Source organism: Pseudorasbora parva, chromosome 14 (genome assembly GCF_024679245.1).
Source record: "Pseudorasbora parva isolate DD20220531a chromosome 14, ASM2467924v1, whole genome shotgun sequence".
Classification (NCBI taxonomy): Eukaryota; Metazoa; Chordata; class Actinopteri; order Cypriniformes; family Gobionidae; genus Pseudorasbora; species Pseudorasbora parva.
The window spans coordinates 7,149,821-7,172,758 of NC_090185.1; the positions used below are offsets into that span (position 1 = coordinate 7,149,821).

At 43.5% G+C, this 22,938-nt stretch overlaps 1 long non-coding RNA gene across 1 annotated transcript; it reads right to left on the bottom strand.

The window, feature by feature from the left end:
- Positions 1 to 10,952: 10,952 nt before the first annotated feature.
- LOC137039399 (uncharacterized) lies at positions 10,953 to 22,482 on the bottom strand. The gene is made up of 4 exons (XR_010897633.1): positions 22,270 to 22,482; positions 12,742 to 13,070; positions 11,836 to 12,143; positions 10,953 to 11,662 (listed from the first exon to the last, which is right to left on the bottom strand). It is a non-coding gene; the product is annotated as an uncharacterized lncRNA (long non-coding RNA).
- Between the last annotated feature and the right edge of the window lie 456 nt (positions 22,483 to 22,938).

Sequence of the window (22,938 nt, forward strand, 5' to 3'; positions counted from 1 at the left end):
GAGATCATTCCAATATGCACAGGTCAGAGAGGACCTGTCCATCAAAAGCTCTTTATCCAATCAGAGTAGATCACTGTTAAGCCCATCCCCACAATCCTATTTATATTTTTGATAATTTCTGAAAAAGTTTTTTTCAGTTTTATAAAGTTTAGTTTAGTTTAGTTTTATTGAGACAAAGGTCATTCCATATTTCTGTCTCACACAAAATTGATCATACAAACAAGTTAAAGAAACTGAAAAAAAAATGTTTTCAACAAAACAGTAAGGAGTATACAGACAGAAAAAGAGGAGCAAAAGTGCCCAGCATCCAAGTGAACGGATGCCATGCAAGTCCGGAGACCAGAAAATGTCCACAAGGGGTCATCCAAATACACAGAAGAACCTTTGGCAGTCATGAAGCAGGATGGACCAAGTACTTACCTCCTCAGCTGTCACATTTCTCAAGGGAAAGCTTGTATGTGAGAACAAGACTACACTGGATGGACTCACTGTGACCGAGAATGTGCAAGTTGGGCAAGAATTAGATGAATAGATTACAGAACCAAAAAAAAAAAAAAACCCAGCTCATACTGTTCTCTCTGTGAAAAAACGTCATACTGTTTGAGGTCTGAGTTATAATAGCTAGATGAGAATAAATTTAACATGAAATTAAGTTAAAGTTACCAGGTATCCTTAACGTAAGGGTTATTTTGGTTATTTTGTTATCATGGCTATCAAAATCAAGTGTTCTGTATTTTGCGTACGTGAGTTTTTGTTGTAGGTGGCTATTGTAGATGGCTATATAAAATAAAAAATAAAATAAAAAATAAAAACTTGTGTACTGTGCTAATTAATTGAGACTTCTTAGAGCTCTTACAGGTTGTTGGCCTTGTTTGTTTCGTTGCTTCAATTGCTCTCCCCTTTTTTGTAAGCTGCTTTGGATAAACGCGTCTTCTAAATGATTAAATGTTAAATGTAATTTTACAGCGGTTGTGGGTACTCTGGTTAAGTGACTAATTGAGTCAATTGTCAGAGTCAGAGGTTCTCTAAATGCATTTTGATGATTTGGTTTTGTTTAAGATTTTGCGAAAGTGGATAATGGTTTTAAGAAATGTGTTTTAGCAATTCAGAAAAACTGTAGTGATAATTGTTTAGAAATGTGTCCAAGTGTCGGTTTGACTTCTTATGATGGCATGGTAAATAAAGCGGAGGGGCCTGCTTTCCGAAAAATGTGCTGCTTAAAGAGGAAACTAAAGCCCCTTTCACATTGCACGTCGGACCCGCAATATTCCCGGAACATTGCCGGGTCGCCTTCTGTGTGAAAGCAACCACGTCCCGGCATTGATTACTGAACTGAACCCGGGTCGGGGACCTAGTAATATTGCGGTATTCGACCCGGGACGAGCACTGTGTGAACAAAAGCCAAAACTAATGCTGCAACGTGTACGTAGTTATCGTGCGACTCCTTAAGCTTGTTTTTTCAATAACACAACCCTGCAGTGCCAGAAGAGCTAGTCGGTGTTTAAAACGCAGAGAGTGTTCGTATACAAAAGAAACTAAAATTAAACAAGCAGAAATGTGCGCAAACTGGACACAAGTCGAGACCACGGAGCTCCTTACTATCCGCGCTGAAGCTGAGATCGCTCGCCATTATACGTCACATCCGGATGTCACGTGTCAACTCGACCCGGGACCGTTAAGCGTTGTGTGTGAAAGTGCACATATTACGGCATTTCGCTGGCAGTGTGAATGGACCAAATCTAGCGGCCCGGGAACAAATGCCGCGTCGCATTATCCGTGTATTTGCCGGAATCGCAGTGTGAAAGGGGCTTAAGAGGAAAAGAAAACTAGTCTCAGCCTCAGGCCTCACAGTTTGACTTCTAGGATTCCCAGGAGGTAGGTAGGTGTGTGTGTGTGTGTGTGTGTGTGTGTGTGTGTGTGTGTGTGTGTGTGTGTGTGTGTGTGTGTGTGTGTGTGTGTGTGCGTGTCGTCTGAAGCTGAGACTAGTTATTTTCCTCTTAGTTTCCTCTTTAAGCAGTACATTCTTAGGAAAGCAGGTCCCTCTGCTTTATTTACCATGCCACCACAAGTCAAACCGACACTTAGACACATTTCTAAACAATAATCACTACAGTTTTCCTGAATTGCTAAAAACACATTTCCCATCATCCACTTTCTCAACATCTTAAACAAAACCAAATCCTCAAAATACAGTTAGAGAACCTCTGACTCTGACAAGATCAAACAATTGCCTCAAAACCTTTTTCTCTGTGCTCAAAATCAAACAATGTTTTCAGATCATACACACAGCTGTGGTATCTTGTAAAGGTATATTAGGAACGAGCCGAGAGACATGTATCACAGTTTATACACACAGCTGTGGTATCTTGTAAAGGTATATTAGGAACGAGCCGAGAGACATGTATCACAGTTTATACACACAGCTGTGGTATCTTGTAAAGGTATATTAGGAACGAGCTGAGAGACATGTACCACAGTTTATACACACAGCTGTGGTATCTTGTAAAGGTATATTAGGAACGAGCTGAGAGACATGTACCACAGTTTATACACACAGCTGTGGTATCTTGTAAAGGTATATTAGAAACGAGCTGAGAGACATGTATCACAGTTTATCCAACTTTTATTCTTCGACCTCCCTGCACCCACATCAACCTCCTTTCTCCTCACAGTGTTCAGTAACAGGACACATTTCTCCTTTTCTTTAAGGAATTAGTCACTTAAAGCTGCACTTGGCTACTTTTGCTCTCGGGGTCCCCCTACAGTTTGGAAAAAATAATGTCCTCAACTACTGTCGTGAGATCTGTCATCCTACAACAGGGGATGCCATCGCGCGTGCATTTGTTGACATGACAACCCTGATAGCCCTGAGCTAGTGATGCGATGGACCCCGTATGTCTATTTAATGGTCGCGGGTGCGCGGCGGGTTGTAAAAATATATACAGTGGTGCGGTGCGGGCCAAATAACTTCATAAAAGCGTCCCGCGCGTCGGTGCAGCACTAACAGTTCCCCTGAACACTGCAGGAGGAGTTCAGAGTTCTTCTGGCGTCGCGTGTGAAATGTCTTCATCCCAGGTAACGTTACAGTCAGTGGCATATGTTTCAGCATGTCATATGAATATAATTTCATGGGTTTTATTTTTTTCAAACGCCAAATAATCACGATGCTCACGTTTACAAGCCAGCGTCATTATAGTAGTCTATTGGTTACCGTTTTACAGAATCTATATGATACTTCAGTTCAATGTTTGAGTGGTAGCTCACCGTAACAAGCAGGACAGCATCGGTCGGGCACGCCTCCTTCAGCTCACGCCGACGAGCAAACGCTGGTCACATGTTGATCCTCGTCCTGCCTTTAATCCCATCACTTTTTCATTTCCTCTTATTGCTTTCCTCCAACAAAACCTTTTCTTTCTTATTTGTCTCTGCTGCTTCGGACATGACTATATTACCCGACGAACAAAGTTGGGCTCGCACGTCCGAATGTAAGGAAGTGTGTGTGTTGGTGGAAGTGACGTATATGCCGTAAAGCAGTCGAATTTTGTAGTTCTTTTTTTTCTCGGGTTACTACCCGAAACCCGAAGTTTAAAAGTACGATTAAAAACGATACAGACCCCATCAGGCTATGGCAGACGTGTCATTCAACTTATTGTAAGTCGATTTATCATCACAAGAGTCTTAAAAAATATATTATTAAGGTTGAAAAGTTACCTAGTGCTGCTTTAACCAGACTACCCACAACCGCTGTAAAATAACCCTTACGTTAAGGATTGTACCTGGTAACTTTTACATTTAACATGAAATAAAGTTCTCATCAAGCTATTATAACTCAGACCTCAAACAGTATGACGTTTTTTCACATAGAGAACAGTATGAGTTGGGGTATTTTCTTTTTAATAATAATAATAATAATAATAATAATAATAATAATAATAATATATTTTATTTGTAAAGCCCTTTTCATAGTTAAAAACAATCCCAAAGTGCTACACATAAAACAAATAAAACAAAATTAAAAACCGGGAAAATAATAATAATAATAATAATAATAATAATAATAATAATAATAATAATAATAATTATTATTATTATTATTATTAGCAAAAAGTAAAAAATGCTTGTTTAAAAAGAAAGGTTTTTAGTTCTTTCTTAAAAGAGTCTATGGCTTGAGGAGCCCTTAGGTTTTCTGGAAGGGAAATCCGATTTTTGGTTCTGTAATCCATCTAATTCTTGCCCAACTTGCACATTCTCGGTCACAATGAGGCCATCTAGTGTAGTCTTGTTCTCACTTATACAAGCTTTCCTTTGAGAAATGTGTGATCGCATCAAATTTTTTTAGTTGGCCAAATTGAATTTCTGTGAATTAATTTGCATCAATTCACAGAAATTCAATTTGGGCAAATTAAAAAATTAGATGTGATCAGATACTAAAAAATGTTCAATTGGAGACCTGCATTTTTTTACAGTGTAGTTGTAGGCGCCTCTAAAGCCGCTGTTCTTTTTGGCAGGTCTTCTTTTGCTGTTTCTGTGGCCCTTACCGACGCAGCAGCATTAGTAGCCTTTGGGGTAGCAGCATATGAAGTATTGTCGCCTCAATCTGCAGGGCCAGTGAAGTAGCTTTAGCCAGGGTTAGCTCCGCTTCTTGTACGTGTATTGGCAACACCCTCTATCATCTGATCTCAAAGCATTTGCTCCTCCATAGCACCAAACTCTCAGTGCAGCTAGCTCACGCAATGAAGCTAGATACTGATGTACGAACTGTCTGATCGCTGTGCCCTCTGGCGAAATTTCTGATGTTCCGCAAATCACGTTTACTTTAGGAATGAAGTGATTTCAAAGCTCAAATTAAACTTTTGTGTCGAGTGTACGCCGTAGCAACTTCATAGGCTGTGTGTGGCGCGTACCCGTCGCTGTACCCTGACTATGCCTGTCGCGATAGTTAAATCAATTAATCGCTTGATAAAAAAAATGAGCTCGATCATTTTTCCGGCCGCGATAATTTCCATTTATATGCTTTTTTGTTTTCCTCGTCCCTCTCGTTGACTGCGCGCTTCGTCCATTTGGAGAGGTGTTTATACTCGACGCGCAGACCGGGTGCGGCGTGATGAGACGTCATTCTCGGCCAGCAGATTCGTCTGGAACTCATGGCTCATCGGTTGCGGAGCCACACGCAAAGTTACGAAATTTGACGTGCACAACGGCAAGCAAAATGGGGTCTCGCTCACTCCGCGTCAAAGTAATTTTTGCCGTGCACACCCTCGCGCTCGAGCGGACGTGTCGTGTATAAACGAGGCTTAAAGCTACACTGAAGTTTGATAAACGCAAGTTAATTCTTCAGTTTTGTGTGCTAAAGGCACATAAGTTCCTGTAGAGATAGCAATCCAGAATACGCATTCTCCTTTTTTGCCAAATAAATGAAAACCATGTCATTAATGTATTCTCTCTCGCTGTATCAAAATATCACTTTCCTCAGAGATGGTCAGGTTCAGTTTGTGCATGATTAGGCTATGATACAATTTTTTTTAATACTGTATCCTAAATTGTGGATAATTAATATATCATATGCTAAAGTACTTTTCTGGATTAAAAAAACAACAAAAAACAACAAGAACTGTACAGAACGGTAAACCGTGACCCTAAACCGTGATACGAACCGAACCGTGGGTTTTGTGAACTGTGCCGCCCATAATATGCACCTAAAACACAATCATCCGCTGCAGTTTTCATCCATTTTATTTATTGTTTTTGGTACTTATTTAAATGCATTTTTTAAACAGACTGACAGTCCGTGCTTTTATTGTTTTTGGTCGTTTTGTTCATTTATTGTGGTTATTTAAAATGTTTTCCATTTTTAGTGTGAAATAGTCTTTAGAAATTAAAGTTCATTGATCTTTGAAGAGGTGTACCTGCATTTTTATGCCATTATCATTATTTTAGATGAAAATGGTCTCAGAACGACAATATTATCGTTTATCGCAATAATTTCTTGGCCAATTTATCATCCAGCAAAATTTGTTATCGTGACAGGCATAACCCTGACGCGCACCTTTTCAAAAATGTAACAACGCGTCAATACCACGCGGACCGCTAGCGCCGTGATTGGTCTGCCAGAACCCCTCCTTCAGGTCTATAAAGAAATACATCTGCGATAGGAGTGCGTGTGTTCAGAAATTATAGTTTCATCCTATATCTGCTATATACCAATATTTTGTAGTGCAGAGATTCTTTATGTTAGAGAATAAATGCATTGATCCACTGTGTATGGTTTATTTATTTCCTCATTAAAACCAAAGATGTTATTCAGTGATTATATCTCAAGAACAGGGACACATCACAACAGGAGCATTTCGTTTAGTAATTTCAACGGAATGAATATTCTCCGCAACAGTGATCCATTGAAGCGCTAGTCAGTGCACGAGCCTCCTGAAAACAGCGGCCATGAGCACTCTGGACCACAAAACCAGTCTTTATACATCAGATTTATACATAATCTAAAAGCTAAATAAATAAGCTTTTCATTGATTAATGGTTTGCTAGGACAATATTTGACCGAGATACAACTATTTGAATATCTGGAATGTGAGGGAGCAAAAAACTAAATATTGAGAAAATCTCCTTTAAAGTTGTCCAAATAAAGTCCTTAGCAACGCATAATACTAATAAAGATACATTTTTGATATATTTTAATCTGATATTTTTGCCAATATGAATAAACAGAAAATCAAATCAAAACTCTGAAACTTTTCTTGAACTTTTACAAGTTCTTAGATGGTCCAGCGAAGCTGAAGTTGACGTGATGTGAATTATGTTTTTAATGTGTGATTGTTCCAGACGCAGAGCCGATCCTGACCTTCCTGGGGCCCTAAGCAAAATTCTGCTAAGGGGCCCTCCTGACCCGTGAGCTATGTAAACCATTTGCCATTGCCATGCAGTTACACCTGACACCTTAGTGCTCCCAATACAATCCTCCCTCCTTTGAACAAAACAGTCAAAGAATGAGGTTCAAACAAATAATATTTACTGATATTAAAAAGACATTGTTACTAGTAAAAATTACAGTGAGTGAACATTTAGTTATAGTAAACACAATAGTGAACATTGAATTATTGATATTAAAAATGCATAAACTTTGAATGAATAAAAGCTAAAATGGCTTGCCATAGCATGCTACTGTGTTTTATATTATGCATGTTAATTTATTTGGTTATTATTTACTAAGGGATCTGCATTCATATTGATCAGTATATCCAGCTAAATAATATCAACATTTTACATTCAATATAGCCTATAAATCAATAGTCAATCAATGTCAATGTCACAATTCACCAGTGTGAGTGCCCGTGATCACCACCAGAGGGCATTCCAACCCGGACTGTCACTCCATCACAAACTACATTACCCATAATCCTTGGACTCATTAGCACTCACTGTTTACACCTGTGTCTCATCACCTCATCACCTCTGCCTTTATATACCTTGTTCACTCTGTCATTCATTGCGAAGTCTTGTTTAGTGTCACAACTGCATTTCTGAGCGTTTATCTGGTTTCATGTATCTTGGTCTTTGATTTCTTGCCTTCTCCGTGGATTACCCTTTTGCCTGTTCCTTCTGTTTTGTTTGCCTTTTCGGACTGATTTCCTGTTATGACCTTTTGCCTGTTCTATTGACTACGACTTTGGATTACCCTTCAATAAATACTGCGTTTGGATCTTCAACCAACCTTCTGTCTCAGAGCAGTTCGTTACAGAAGACTTCGCCACAATGGATTCAGCAGTATGTCTCGTCCGTCTATGCCAGGGAACTCACTCACTCGAGGACCACATCATAGACTTTCTGAACATTGCAAACTTCACCAACCTCCCGGACTTTATGTTGATTAACTTTTTTTGCCATGGACTCAACAAACAGTTACAAAGCAAACTCGTCCGTGATGGTCCTCGAGGGTCCCTGAGTGAGTTCCTTGATTATGCCCTTCAGGTAAGCGGCTCTGCTTTCACAGTGGGTGTCATGGAGGAGGATCGTGACATTTCCACTGCATCTACTGAGCCAGTGTCCTCTGACAAAATGGCCACCGAACCTGTGTCTTTGAACAAGATGGCCGCTGAGCCTCTGTCCTCGGACATGAGGCCCGTCAAACTGGTGTCATGGGACAAGATGGCTGCCGAGCCGGTGTTCTCGGACAAGATGGCTGCCGAGCCGGTGTTCTCGGACAAGATGGCCGCCGAGCATGTGTCTTTGAACAAGATGGCCGTCGAACCGGTGTCATGGGACAAGATAGCCGCCGAGCCTGTGTCCTCGGACAAGATGGCTGCCGAGCCTGTGTCTTTCAACAAGATGGCCGCCGAGCCGGTGTCCTCTGACAAGATGGCCGCTGAACCTATGTCTTTGGACAAGACACCAGACATTTCAGAGCCTCGTGCCGTCTCAGCAGACCTTCCAGAGCCTCGTGCCGTCTCAGCAGACCTTCCAGAGCCTCGTGCCGTCTCAGCAGACCTTCCAGAGCCTCGTGCCGTCTCAGCAGACCTTCCAGAGCCTCGTGCCGTCTCAGCAGACCTTCCAGAGCCTCGTGCCGTCTCAGCAGACCTTCCAGAGCCTCGTGCCGTCTCAGCAGACCTTCCAGAGCCTCGTGCAGAGAGGGCTCCGGCCCGTGCCCCGAGTCCAGAGAGGGCTCCGCCTCCTGCTCCGAGTCCAGAGAGGGCTCCGCCTCCTGCTCCGAGTCCAGAGAGGGCTCCGCCTCCTGCCCCGAGTCCAGAGAGGGCTCCGCCTCCTGCCCCGAGTCCAGAGAGGGCTCCGCCTCCTGCCCCGAGTCCAGAGAGGGCTCCGCCTCCTGCCCCGAGTCCAGAGAGGGCTCCGCCTCCTGCCCCGAGTCCAGAGAGGGCTCCGCCTCCTGCCCCGAGTCCAGAGAGGGCTCCGCCTCCTGCCCCGAGTCCAGAGAGGGCTCCGCCTCCTGCCCCGAGTCCAGAGAGGGCTCCGCCTCCTGCCCCGAGTCCAGAGAGGGCTCCGCCTCCTGCCCCGAGTCCAGAGAGGGCTCCGCCTCCTGCCCCGAGTCCAGAGAGGGCTCCGCCTCCTGCCCCGAGTCCAGAGAGGGCTCCGCCTCCTGCCCCGAGTCCAGAGAGGGCTCCGCCTCCTGCCCCGAGTCCAGAGAGGGCTCCGCCTCCTGCCCCGAGTCCAGAGAGGGCTCCGCCTCCTGCCCCGAGTCCAGAGGGGACTCTGGCTGGACCACCTGCTCTGCCTGCCCCGCCGTGGGGGTCCTCAACCTCACCTGCGCTGCTGTGGTGGTTGTCTGCTCCACCTTGGGGGTCTTCAAGACCGTCTGCCTTGCTGTGGAAGTCATCTGCTCCACCATGGGCGTCTTCAAGACCGCCGGCTCCGCTCCGGTCTGCGCCACCCTGGTCATCTGCCCAGCCAGCTCCATTCTGGCCTCCTGCTCTGCCTGAATCTCCAGGCTGTCTTCCAGTACATGGGCCTGGCCCTCCATCCCGCCCCCGGGTCCGCCTCCACTCCACCTCCCTCCTGGACAATTTTAGGAGCATCTGGAAGCCGCTCGTTTGAGGGGGGGCTATGTCACAATTCACCAGTGTGAGTGCCCGTGATCACCACCAGAGGGTACTCCACCCCGGACTGTCACTCCATCACAAACTACATTACCCATAATCCTTGGACTCATTAGCACTCACTGTTTACACCTGTGTCTCATCACCTCATTACCTCTGCCTATATATACCTTGTTCACTCTGTCATTCATTGCGAAGTCTTGTTTAGTGTCACAACTGCATTTCTGAGCGCTTATCTGGTTTCATGTATCTTGGTCTTTGATTTCTTGCCTTCTCCGTGGATTACCCTTTTGCCTGTTCCTTCTGTTTTGTTTGCCTTTTCGGACTGATTTCCCGTTATGACCTTTTGCCTGTTCTATTGACTACGACTTTGGATTACCCTTCAATAAATACTGCATTTGGATCTTCAACCAACCTTCTGTCTCAGAGCAGTTCGTTACAGTCAAATGTTCAATACATTGCTTTCAATCTTGCATAATTTGTGCAGTAGTTAAGAGTTTTAACTAAACATTGACTAAGACTAGATGATCATTGTCTTGTTTTAAAAGTATGTAGCCTATGTGAACTTATGATGAGGAGGAGGACCATCACGCCCATATATTGTTCTGTCGGTCTGGTATCCACACAGATATTTCTGCTGGAAAATGCACGTTTCATATCGCGACGTGCACGCGCATATGAACGCATGATCCGACGCGGATTTTTTTCGATCTGCAGTAAACAAACACCATTGCATTTTGTCGTTTATCAAGAATAAATAAATACATTTATTTCTCAGGCACAAAAACACAGAGCACAGCCCTGAAAGCGGCTGGCATTAACTAGCTAGACAGACCAAGAGATGCATAGCCTGCCTGTCCAGTTTAGCGAGACAACAGATGAGAGATGCACATCAACTTAACTTTAGTGTACTGTTATTTGCTAACATCAAACTTGGAGAGGAGAGAACACAAGTTTACCTGATTGCAATTGAGGGCAGTCGGCAACGAGCCCCGTGCTCCCTTCTCCTCCCCATCATGGCGGACGGCAGCAGGCTCCGGCCAACGTCGATCACTGGTGACTCCTCCGCTCCCTCCAGGACGGCCGCCACCTCACCTTGACCCTGGGGCACGGCAGTGAGCTCTCTGTCCCACCGGTCTTCACTCGCTCCAGCACCACCGCCTCGGGCAGCCCTCGCGGTAATTCATCCACGCTGCCCGAACTGCTCAGCACCGCGATCCCCCTCAGCAGCGAGGGCTTTTTGACAGCGTGTCCCTCCTTCCTCCCGGGTTTCGGCACCAATGTAATAACGTATGTAGATGGGAAGGAAGGAGGCGGGAACCGGCGAACATTCAACAACTTTTATTAAATAAACAAAATGAAAGTAAACCGCGGGCAGCCCCTCACACACATAAAACATAAACAGAACTCAACGTAAAGTCCAGGCCTGGTCCTCTCTCGTCTTTCACTGTCTTTGCTCCTCCCTTTATACTCCCATCACTCCGCCATGGTGAGACGAGACCAGTGTGTCGCGCAGCTGGCGCTCATTACCACTCGCCACCAGCCCGCTCTCACGGTCCCTCGCCTCGCTGCTTGCCACAATCACAAATCATTTGTTCTATGGATCTGAATGCTAAATGCTATGGTTATTGTTGCATTGAATACATAATAATAATGTAGTAAATAGGATATAAAATAGTAAATAAGATCTGCTGACACCGGCTCAACCTTCAGGAAACAGCTGGAAACAAAGCTCTTCCTCAAGCACTTCACTAATCCATAATCTAAAACAAGGCACTTATTAGAGTACGCATGATAAATGATAAATGTGTTTAGAAGCTGCAACTAGCAGATAATGTGAGTAACGTTCATCTAAATGTCCTAAATGATATGTGCTTCCAGTAACAGGTAGGTTATTATTTCCATAACATGTAAAAAGCGCTTTATGATTAATAAGCATTTCATGTTACAGCTCAACAGATGAAGTGTGTTTTTGCGGACTCATGTCAATGGGAATAGTGTTGCTGATGCTCAATCATAGAGTGGTTCAGATCTGACGTCACTGAAGGCCAACCGGCAGTTCACATCGCACTGGTTCTCTCTCCATAGGGATTCGGATCTTCCTTAGGCTTTTGGATTATTGTAAAAAAAAAAAAAGATCTGTGATCAACAAAAGTTTATGACACTTGCATGTTTTGTCCATCAAGATAATTATCACAGATGAACACAACTTTAATGAATTTGATGTCTAAATGCATGTAGCCTAAGTATTCTTAATTTCTAACGACTAAATGACACTCACAGAAACACAGAGACAGAAGCTCCTGATGATTCTGAATCTGTAGCTGCTGATCTGTAGTTGATAAAGTCCAGAGTCAGCGGTTCTGATGTCCCTGATGGTCAGAGATCCAGTCTGATGATCCAGCTTCAGTCTGTCTCTGAATCTCCCATCACACTGAACATCTGCACAGATCTGACTCTGATCTTCGGATATGAGAAGGCCATTAAAATACCATATCATCAAATAATGCGTCTTTTTCATCACAGGATCTAAAGTGACAGATTCTCCCTCCACCACTGACTTTCCCTTCTCTTCATTTCGTTCAGAAGCTGAAACACAAACCAGCAGATGATTGGAGGAAATTTTGGGGGGAAACTCCACAACAATAATTATCTGTGAATATAACTGTGCAAATTCCTGAATCTTGAGAAGCGCAGTAGGAATAAATACAAAATAAACTGTAAAATCGCTAAATAAATCACATTAATCACAGATACTCATTTAGACTTATACCTAAACTCTGCTAGAATATTTTTTACAGACCCGCATTACTACACTGAAATATAACTTTCTGCTTTATAATATTCAAAGATAAGCCAATATAACATTTATAATGGGTTGTAATCACAAACTATTACAAGATCTGTACAGATTGACTCTTATTTTACTTCAGATCTTCTTCACTTTGGGTCCCATTGAACTAAAAACAATGAGTATGATGCATTTAAACAGATGATAATAAATGTTATGAACATAAGAAAACTAACTGTTAGAAACTAATGGATCATCAGTGGAAAAACTGAACGGTTTAAAGTAATTCTGTTCTATTCAATGACGGAGATATAGAGGAAAACAGCTCTGAATGTCACTGATATAATAAACACAATATGATTTTAACATAACCTGCTTTCAGACATAAAGACTCACCATGAACAGTAACACTGAAGATTGTTACACTGTCGCTGCCGTTGATGATCACTAGTGTATAATCTCCAGAGTGTGTTCTGTTGATATTCAAGATCCAGTCTGATGATCCAGCTTCAGTCTGCCTCTGAATCTCTCAGTAACATTATCTTCTTTACACTGAACATCTGTACAGATCACACTGAGACTTCTATTGATGTGAGCGATGAGAGTGTTATTAAAATACCATTTAATCTTTTCTTGTTGGTTTGTTGTTACATTAGTGTTTAGAGTGACTGAATCTCCCTCCATCACAGACACTGAGACTCTCTCTGTATCAGCAGTGAAAACACCTGGAGAAAGAACGAACAGGTCAATAAATCACATCTGGAATATTGGAACAGAAATATACAACAGGAAAGTGCTGTGAAAATGTTTTTCTACAGATCAAAATGCATTAAAGCATCACAGATCAAACAACATGCAACCACATCTTGATTTATACATAGAATTTTATTTCCCTTTCGGGGAACTCGAGCTGCGTCGAAACGCTGTGAGAACGCCTCTGCGTTAATGCGTCGTGAAGCGCCTGTAGAACCATTCCATCGGAAAAAAGATTGATCGTCGGCGTGATGACGTCATCGACCGGAAGCTATAAAGCGTCCGTGAAAACAAACAGGAACTAGCTTCTGAGCCTTCAGCAAGCGATCTGTGTGAACCTGTCTGTCTATTTGGTGTTTTTGTCTGTCTATTACAAGAGTTTTTCCACCCTTTGTTAAATATTTCACATATATTAACAAAAAAGAGAAAATAAATAGATAGAGATATGGCGAGCGATAGCAGCAATTTCAGGAAGTGTGTTCATCCCTGCCCACGCTACATCACGGGTGGGGATACACACTCTCTCTGTGTTGCCTGCTTGGGAGCGCAGCATGCGCAGGCAGCCCTCGAGGGGGCTGCTTGCGAGCATTGTGACAAGTTTCCATTGAGAACGCTGCGCTCCCGCCGGGCACTCTTCGAGGAGGGTGCCTCGGCTCGTGTTCCCCGCAGCTCTGTTCCCGCTGCCGCCGAGGCGGAGCGGAGGCTGCAGTCGTGGGGATCACAATTGGATGTTGCAGAGGGGTTAGAGACGGGCGTTGCCTTATCTCTGCCCTCACCTGCACCATCCAGTGGCTCTTCTCGGGGCATGGAAGCACGCATGGCGGTTTCTTCCCCCCCCCGAGAGAGTCGCCGGTGCTTCAACTGTCCAGCTCTGAGGAGGTGGACATTGAAAGCATCGAGACTGAAGACTCGCCACTTCAGTCCCCTGCATGCGAGGAGCTCGTTGAGGTTCTGACGCGAGCGGTGGCCAGGCTTAACATCGACTGGCCAACCGAGAGATATGAGGCAGAAAGAAAACGTACAAGTAAACAAGACGAGAGATTCCTGCCTTCTCGCGCCTCAGAGCCTCAGCGACGGGGCTTGCCGTTCTTTCATGACTTGCACACCGAGGTGGCAAGGTCGTGGAAGAGACCGGCGTCATATCGTGTTTTCAGCCCACAGACTTCGGTCTATAGTAACATCGCTGGGCTGAAACAGTATGGCTATGGGGCGATGCCAAAGGTTGAGGAGACGCTCGCGAGCCATCTCTCGCCTTCCTCGGCATCGTCCCTTAAAGCCCCGTCTTTGCCCACCAGACCTTTAAAGACAACGTCGGCGCTGGTGGGCAAAGCGTACTCGGCAGCGGGTCAGGCGGCTGCATGCCTGCACACGATGGCAATCGTGCAGGCATATCAGGCTGACCTGCTGAGGGATCTGGACAGTAGTGATGTCGTGGGGGGAGATATTATCACTGAGTTGCGTTCGTCAGCTGATCTAGCTCTCCGGGCCACCAAGGAGACGGCCAGATGTGTGGGCCGCTCTATGGCAGCCCTGGTGGCCACGGAGAGGCATCTCTGGTTGAACCCCACTGACATCAAAGAGAGGGAGAAAGCCTCAGCAGCAAAACAGAGCGTCGCCACCCGAACTCCCCCTCAGCGCGGGGACGAGGGGCGGCGCTCTCAGACGAGGCCTTCGAGGGGCAGGGCTGATCTAAGGACAGTCCTGATCGCCAAGAAGGCCTCGAAGCGTTCCTGATGCCAGAAGCGTCAGGACGTTGAGGGTGGTTCCCCCCATAGGGAAACGGTGTTTACCCCTGCCAACGGTACCCGTTTCCCTGCGGCACCCTCTGGGGGCCGCGCTGCCAACCCCGCCGCAATGCCGGGGCGCAGTCGGTCTCCGCGGGCCACCCGAGGGTGGTCCGCGCCCCCCTCGGGGGGCCCCCGAGCAGTCAAGTCAGTCGTTCCCTGCCGGTTCGCCACTTCAGGGTACTGTGCTTGTTGCTCAAAGCACACCAGAGGCCAGCCTCGAGAGGCTGGTTCCCTTAGTAGATTTTCTAGACGAGTGGAAACGTCTATCAAATATATCTCGTTGGGTCCTGCAGATAGTCGAAAAGGGGTACGCCATTCAATTCAAAAGTCGGCCACCTCCTTTCAGCGGTGTCCTACCTACAGAGGTGGGCCCGGAGCAGGCTCTGGTAATGGCACAGGAAGTAGAGACACTCCTGCAAAAAGGGGCTATAGAAAGGGTTCCCCCTCCCAGCAGGGAGTCTGGGTTTTACAGCCGTTACTTCATCGTGCCGAAGAAGGATGGGGGCTTACGCCCGATATTAGATCTGCGTCTATTAAATCGCTCAGTGGCCAAGCTCAAGTTCAAGATGCTCACACTCAGACAGATTGTGTCGCAGATCAAACAGGAGGATTGGTTTGTTACCATAGACCTAAAAGATGCGTATTTTTATGTCTCCATCCTTCCACATCACAGGAAGTTCCTCAGGTTTGCCTTCGGGGGAGAGGCATACCAATATCGAGTACTTCCTTTCGGTCTAGCACTGTCACCCTGCACATTCACCAAGTGTGTGGATGCAGCTCTGGCGCCGTTGCGTCTGCAGGACGACTGGCTGATTCTAGCGAATACAGAGCAGATGGCGGTTCAGCATCGAGATGCTGTTCTCGCGCATATGTTGAAGTTGGGGTTGAGGCTGAACGCCAAAAAGAGTGTGCTTTCTCCGGCTCAGAGAACCACTTTTCTAGGTGTGAACTGGGATTCGGTAATAATGCGGGCGCAATTATCGCCAACACGCATAGCATCGATCCTGGCAGCAGTCAAAGAACAGAAGCTAGGCCGGGCCGTCACTGTGAAACAGTTCCAGAAACTGTTAGGTCTGGCACATAAATCGGCTAGAGATGCTCGCAGTGTTTCTTGCATTGAAACAGTTCCTGCCCGACCTCAGGGGCCACCATCTGCTGGTCAGGTCAGACAACACATCGGTGGTCGCCTATATAAATCACCAGGGGGGTCTGAGGTCCCGTCCACTGGACAAATTGGCGCATCGGATCCTCCTGTGGGCCCAAGGGAAATTGCTGTCAATCAGGGCAGTATATATCCCGGGGGTCCTGAATCAGGAAGCAGACAGCCTGTCGAGTCAGGGGCCGAGGCCCGGGGAGTAGAGACTCCACCCCGAGGTGGTGGAGCTCCTATGGAAGAAATATGGGAAGGCAGAAATAGACCTATTTGCTTCGGCGGAGAATTCCCACTGCCCGCAGTGGTTTTCTCTGTCCCATCCAGCCCCGCTGGGGTTGGATGCCATGGTACAGGAGTGGCCGAGGCTACCCCTGTACGCCTTCCCCCCGATTGTCTTGCTTCCAGGAGTTCTGGAGAGGGTACGCTGGGACGGGGCCCAAGTACTTCTAGTGGATCCGTACTGGCCGACCAGAGTGTGGTTTTCGGACCTGATATCTCTCCTGGAAGGCTCTCCGATGGAGATTCCGACCAGGAGGGATCTACTCTCTCAGGCGGGCGGGAGATTCCTGCACCCACGCCCGGAGATGTGGAAACTATGGGCCTGGCCTCTGAGGGGGCTAGGCTCATAGAGGAAGGTCTCTCGGCCGAGGTCGTAGAGACCATCCTCCACTCCAGAGCTCCATCCACGAGGAAGCTGTACGCTCTGAAATGGAAACTTTTCTCAGCATGGTGCAGAGAACGCCAGTGGGACCCAGTTAACTGCCCGGTTGGTACAGTGCTGGAGTTTCTGCAGGCAAGGTTCTCGGCAGGGTTGACCCCCTCCACAATAAAGGTCTACGTGGCGGCCTTGGGTGCCTTCCACGTCCCTTTGGGTGGAGTGTCCTTGGGAAGACACCCTCTGATTACACGCTTCCTCCGTGGTACTTTAAGGTTGAGGCCGGCTATGCACTCGAGGGTCCCAGCATGGGACTTGGCCATTGTTTTGAGGGGCTTGTCTGGGCCCTTAGAGGAGGTTTCGGACAAGTTCCTCACCCTAAAAACCATCTTTCTTTTGGCCATATCGTCTCTCAAAAGAATAGGAGATATTCAGTCCCTGTCAGTAGGGCCCTCATGTCTAGAGTTTGCGCCGGGGATGGTGAAAGCCTTTCTTCATCCCAGGCCGGGTTATGTCCCCAAGGTTCCTACGAGCCCACGGGGCCCCATTACTCTCCAAGCCTTCTGTCCTCCTCCTTTCACGACGTCAGAGCAGGAAAGATTAAATCTTCTGTGCCCTGTTAGGGCGTTGGATACTTATGTCCACAGAGCTGCCCTGTGGAGAAAAACTGATCAGTTATTTGTCTGTTTCGGACCCCCTAAGAAGGGGGCCCCAGTATCTAAGCAGAGGATGAGCAAGTGGGTGGTCGAGGCCATCTCACTTGCTTATGAGGCGGCCGGCCAGCCGTCTCCACTGGCTGTCCGGACACATTCTACCAGGGGTATGGCTGCTTCGAAAGCACTTTTGTAGGGGGCTTCCCTCCATGATATTTGCAATGCGGCCGGGTGGTCGTCTCCGCTAACCTTCGTCAGGTTCTACGAACTAGACCTGGCATCTACTGTTGGGGCGCAGGTACTCTCGTAACCGTGTGCGCTTCGGCTTCACACATACGAGACACTTGGTCCTATGGCGATGTGGGTATAAGCGCTCTCACAGCGTTTCGACGCAGCTCGAGTTCCCCGAAAGGGAACGTCTCGGTTACGTATGTAACCCTAGTTCCCTGAGGGAACAAGACGCTGCGTCGCTCTGCCATACTCCCGGCGTGTCCATGATCACTTACTTCAGGCTCTATCAGAAGTTAGTTCCTGTTTGTTTTCACGGACGCTTTATAGCTTCCGGTCAATGACGTCATCACGCCGACGATCGATCTTTTTTCCGATGGAATGGTTCAACAGGCGCTTCACGACGCATTAACGCAGAGGCGTTCTCACAGCGTTTCGACGCAGCGTCTCGTTCCCTCAGGGAACTAGGGTTACATACGTAACCGAGACGTTTTCCATATATTTGCATTAATACAACTAATAAGTGAAGTGATCGATGCATTTCATGAACCCTGATATGACAGCAATTTAAGGAAGTTACCGACACATTATGGGTGCCATTTGCTTGTTGTAAAATTAGAGTCCATTTTGTATCTTTTGTCTACACCGACTGTATAAAAAAATAGCCTTTAGTAATTAAATCATTTTTAAATAACGAATGATTTACATTTTATTTAAAATAATAGACCTAATTCAAAGGGGAAAACAATATATAGGCCTAAAGACGCACACATTCATGTTCCTGTCAATCACGCGGAGTCAACCAATAATACAGCATGAGGGAGGGCCGAGCCAACACACACACACACACACACACACACACACACACACACACACACACACACGCTCTCATCTGAATTATCTTGTTATAAAATGGTTATTTTTTCCTTTCTTTTGGATGTGGGCCTAATTAATTAATTTTTAAATTTCTAATTTTTAGTTATATAAAAGTTCAATGGTTATTTGAACTACATTACATATAACTGTTATTTGGTACATTACCGACTTTAAAAAAAAGAATGTCTATGCCCCGCTGGCGCCATCTGGCGGCCGTCAGTTTGAGAAGCACCGGTTTATACTGAATGCATCAATGTAAAAATGGTTAGTGGAGACCTCTGGGTGTGCACTTCTAAATGAGCACACCCACCCGTGATCTGTGTCCTCTCTGGGTCTGCATTGCATCAGGCTGCTTTTCTGCAGCACAGTGGATTTGTCATGCTCACATTGATATTTCTACTTTCACTCATTTTAACTGTAAAACTTCAAATAAAATCAATTAAATAGTGTTTAATCAACTAATATTCACACAAATAAATCAATACGCCAGAAGACCCTTCAGAAGATCCCGATGATGCAATTTTGAAAATGTGTCCTGTGGAATTTTCCAAGTTTATCAGATTTGACCACACGACTAAAGTGTGTATTTTATCTAAAACATTATCGATTTCTTCATATTTTTTTTGGAAGCATGGATATGGATATGGAGTTACACAACAATGAAGAAAATGTTTGACTGCTGAAAGAATTTAATCATATTTCATTGTGAGCAGTAAAAAGAGTAACACAATTGTTTAGTGTTCGGGGCAATTGTTTAATGTAGAGGATAATAAAAATGTCTTTTAGAGTTTGTTTGTTTTTTTTGTTTTTTGTGAGTATTTTTATACATATAATGTCCTGAGGGCAGAAATGGCACTCATTCAGAGAAATGGCTCATTCAATAATATGTAGCCTATCCTACTCTTTATTAACTTTTTTATTTTTTTGAACTTGAATAAAAAAAAGTGTTAGTTGTCTTGTTATTTGTTCAATAAGGTAAAATAAATGAAAATTGGTTGAATATGATATAGCACATTAACCGGTTCTGTCTGGATCTTGACTAGACCTCTGGTTTGAACTCTATAAATTATACGGTAACACTTTACAATAACAGGACATGAATAAGCATGTATTAATACATGAATTAATAGTTAATTCAGCATGAACTCATGATTAGTTAAGATATGAACTAATCATGAACAAATGAGGAGCTATCCTTAATTAAGACATGAGTCATAATGATTCATATATGAATACAGCAGCATTAACTACATGTTAGTACACGTTTGGTAATTAATGCATTAATTAACATGTATGGGTAAACTAAATCAAACAGGTTCCTTAAAATAAATAAGAAGTACTCTGACTTTTAATTAAACATGTGATTTAATACTGTCATAATTTAAACTGTAAACTGTATTAAAATCTGCCATCTGCAGCTTTGTGACAAATAACATGATTATTTAGCCATCGATTTCACAGATTTGTCTAATCAAACGTGGAAAATAGACTAATAACTACCACTAATAATTTTCATTTGATATATAAACCGTTTTCTGATTTTTATAGTTCAATTACATTTAGTCTTTTTTAGCTATAGTTTTCTTCCCGGAACTACAGTATGTAGGGTTTGTTTCTGGTGGGACATTCATTAGTGGCGCTCTCGGTGCTCCTAGCGTGTTAGTTGTGTTCCTTCGGTAATGCTGGCATTTTATCAAATAATAATGTCGACTGCTTTGGTAAACCGAAATAATAATTTAAGAGATGTTTGTATGATTGTTTTATTGGGATATTTCTGGAGGTGTGTACAGTAATTAACTGTATTTTATAATTGTTTAAATGTTTATGATTCGATTAGCATTAGTATAAGTCCATATAAGTTTAATTATATAAATAAAATAACTAGCCTACAAATACTTTGTATATTTTATTTTATGTACCAGGGGTGAAAAGGAATAAGGTTTCTTTGTGTATATGTTAATTGATTTAGTAATTAATGAATAATTATCATAGTGTCATGACTTTACTTGAGGGGGCACATCATGATTAATTCATTATTAACTAACCATACACTAACATCAACTCATAGTTTGTTAATTGTGTCATGACTTCATGATTAATTCACTATTAACCACTTACCAAACTCAGCTCGCTCATGATTTATCATAAACTTACTATAAAATTCACATGTAACTAGTATAACTAGTATTCAGCCCAGTTAAGAGAACGGAGGTACCGAATCATCATGGCCAATGTCTGGGTGGAGAGAGAACCGTACGGATCCCAGCAGACGTTCCCTCACTTCCGGACATAACTGCTTGTTTCCTGTCTGGTTATTTTTTGGGGACTGATTCCTCAGAAACTGTTATAAGTCACAGTAGGTTTAGTTTGATAAGAAAGAGATCACAAAACAGAATGAGGCCTTTTGAGATTAAATATAGCAGATTTAGATGATCAGTGAAAGTAATGAAAAACTAATCTTGGCTTTCAGTAATATTTATGATGAAGCTTCTGATAAAAAAGGGTTTAAATTATTAGGGCTGTACTAGAATAATTGAATATTCGAATATTCGTTCGGTGAGGTGGCATTCGATTTTCAGTTTTGAGATTCGAATATTCTTTTTTTTTCAACGCTCGACTTCCATCGCGGACTCTCTCACTCATGCTTGAAATAATAATAATAATAAATAATAAAAAAACACCGCAACATGCTTTCAATAAAAGCATCACGCATTTAAAAGATTTAAATTAACAAAAAGTCCGAATAAGACAAAATAAATCCCTTATATAGAATAAAACTAATTGTAATAGATATTAAATTTTGTGTCATTTTAAAAACAATTCATTTATTCTTATTCAACTGTTTATAAGCATGCTACCGTGTTCTTTATTTATTACAGTTCGTTGAAATCACTGTGTGTTACTAATTTAATTTCTGTTTTGGGATTCATTTGTTTTAAAGAAAGGTTCGTTATTAATACCTTATTAAGGTTCTTGCTCTCAACAGACTTTGTGTTTTGTATCACTTGTGCACTGTCCGTTTTCGGAGCATAAACCTGCCCTTGTAATGCGTACCGGAAACTGTTCTATTTAAAAGATTATTAAATGTTTATTAATATTTAAAGAATGTGTGCCACCTGATCATATTGCACCAAATGCAACACTGCACTCCACTGGGTCTGCCGCAACACATTTACGATGCCGAAGAGTGAAACGTGAAGTCGTGAAAGATGATACAAATGCAAACCGACACTATTATTATATATTTAGCCCCACCCACCGAAGCTTCGAATATTCGATATTGATTGCCACCTAAGCTTCGAAGCTCAAAAAATGGCATTCGAAACAGCCCTATAAATTATGACAATAATTCATTTGAAAATGTATTTCAAAGTCAAAATATTTGTTATTCCTTCTTAGAGAGCCTGTTTGATTTAGTTTACCCATACATGTTAATTAATGTATTAATTACCAAACATGTACTAACATGTAGTTAATGCTGCTGTATTCATGCATGAATCATTATGACTCATGTCTTAATTAAGGATAGCTCCTCATTTGTTCATGATTAGTTCATATCTTAACTAATCATGAGTTCATGTTGAATTAACTATTAATTCATGTAATAATACATGCTTATTCATGTCCTGTTATTGTAAAGTGTTACCAATTATACTCGTTCTTTTTATCATTAACCTGAAGATAGATAGATAGATAGATAGATAGATAGATAGATAGATAGATAGATAGATAGATAGATAGATAGATAGATAGATAGATAGATAGATAGATAGATAGATAGATAGATAGATAGATAGATAGATAGATAGATAGTCTTACCGTGTAAGAGGAGTGCAGAAACTGCGAACAAACTAATGAAAAACGTCTTCGTCTCCATGTTTCGTCTCAAACGTGCTCTGATAGTTTGAATGAATGAATGGAAGCGCAATCGCCTCGTTTGAGAAGCACCTTTTCCGAGTCCAGATGTCTGAGGGGAGGAGAGGAAAAGTGCAGCCAAAAAGTTTCTCTCAGTTCTCTCGCCTCTTCTCTCACCAGTCCCCAACGGCTGACATCGCGGGAGTCACACACACGCGAGTGTTTCTAATAAACTGGATGTCATTTAAGTTGCCCCAGCAAGCAATTTTGTGTCTTAAAGACGTCTAGCCATCAAAACGCAGCCCAGGCGTCTCGGTTAAAACAAGGCTAAAGTTGGGCTGTCAGAAAATCTAACAGACGTCTATAGCCCAAGAATAGACTCGTCAAATAAACAGCTAATGAACAACTACATATACATCTAACAACAGACAACAAAAGGATTCTTTTCACTCAAATATGAAAAGGTCCTCATAAATCACAACCCAGCCAAACAAATGAAATATAAAGTTTTATTTAGAAAAAGAACATTAACAAACGTTTACAAACTATGGGGCGCCGTTTGTAAAGAGTCTCACGCTGAAAATAACAGCAACATTTTGTCACATTTAGCTACAAACAATGTTTAAAAAACTG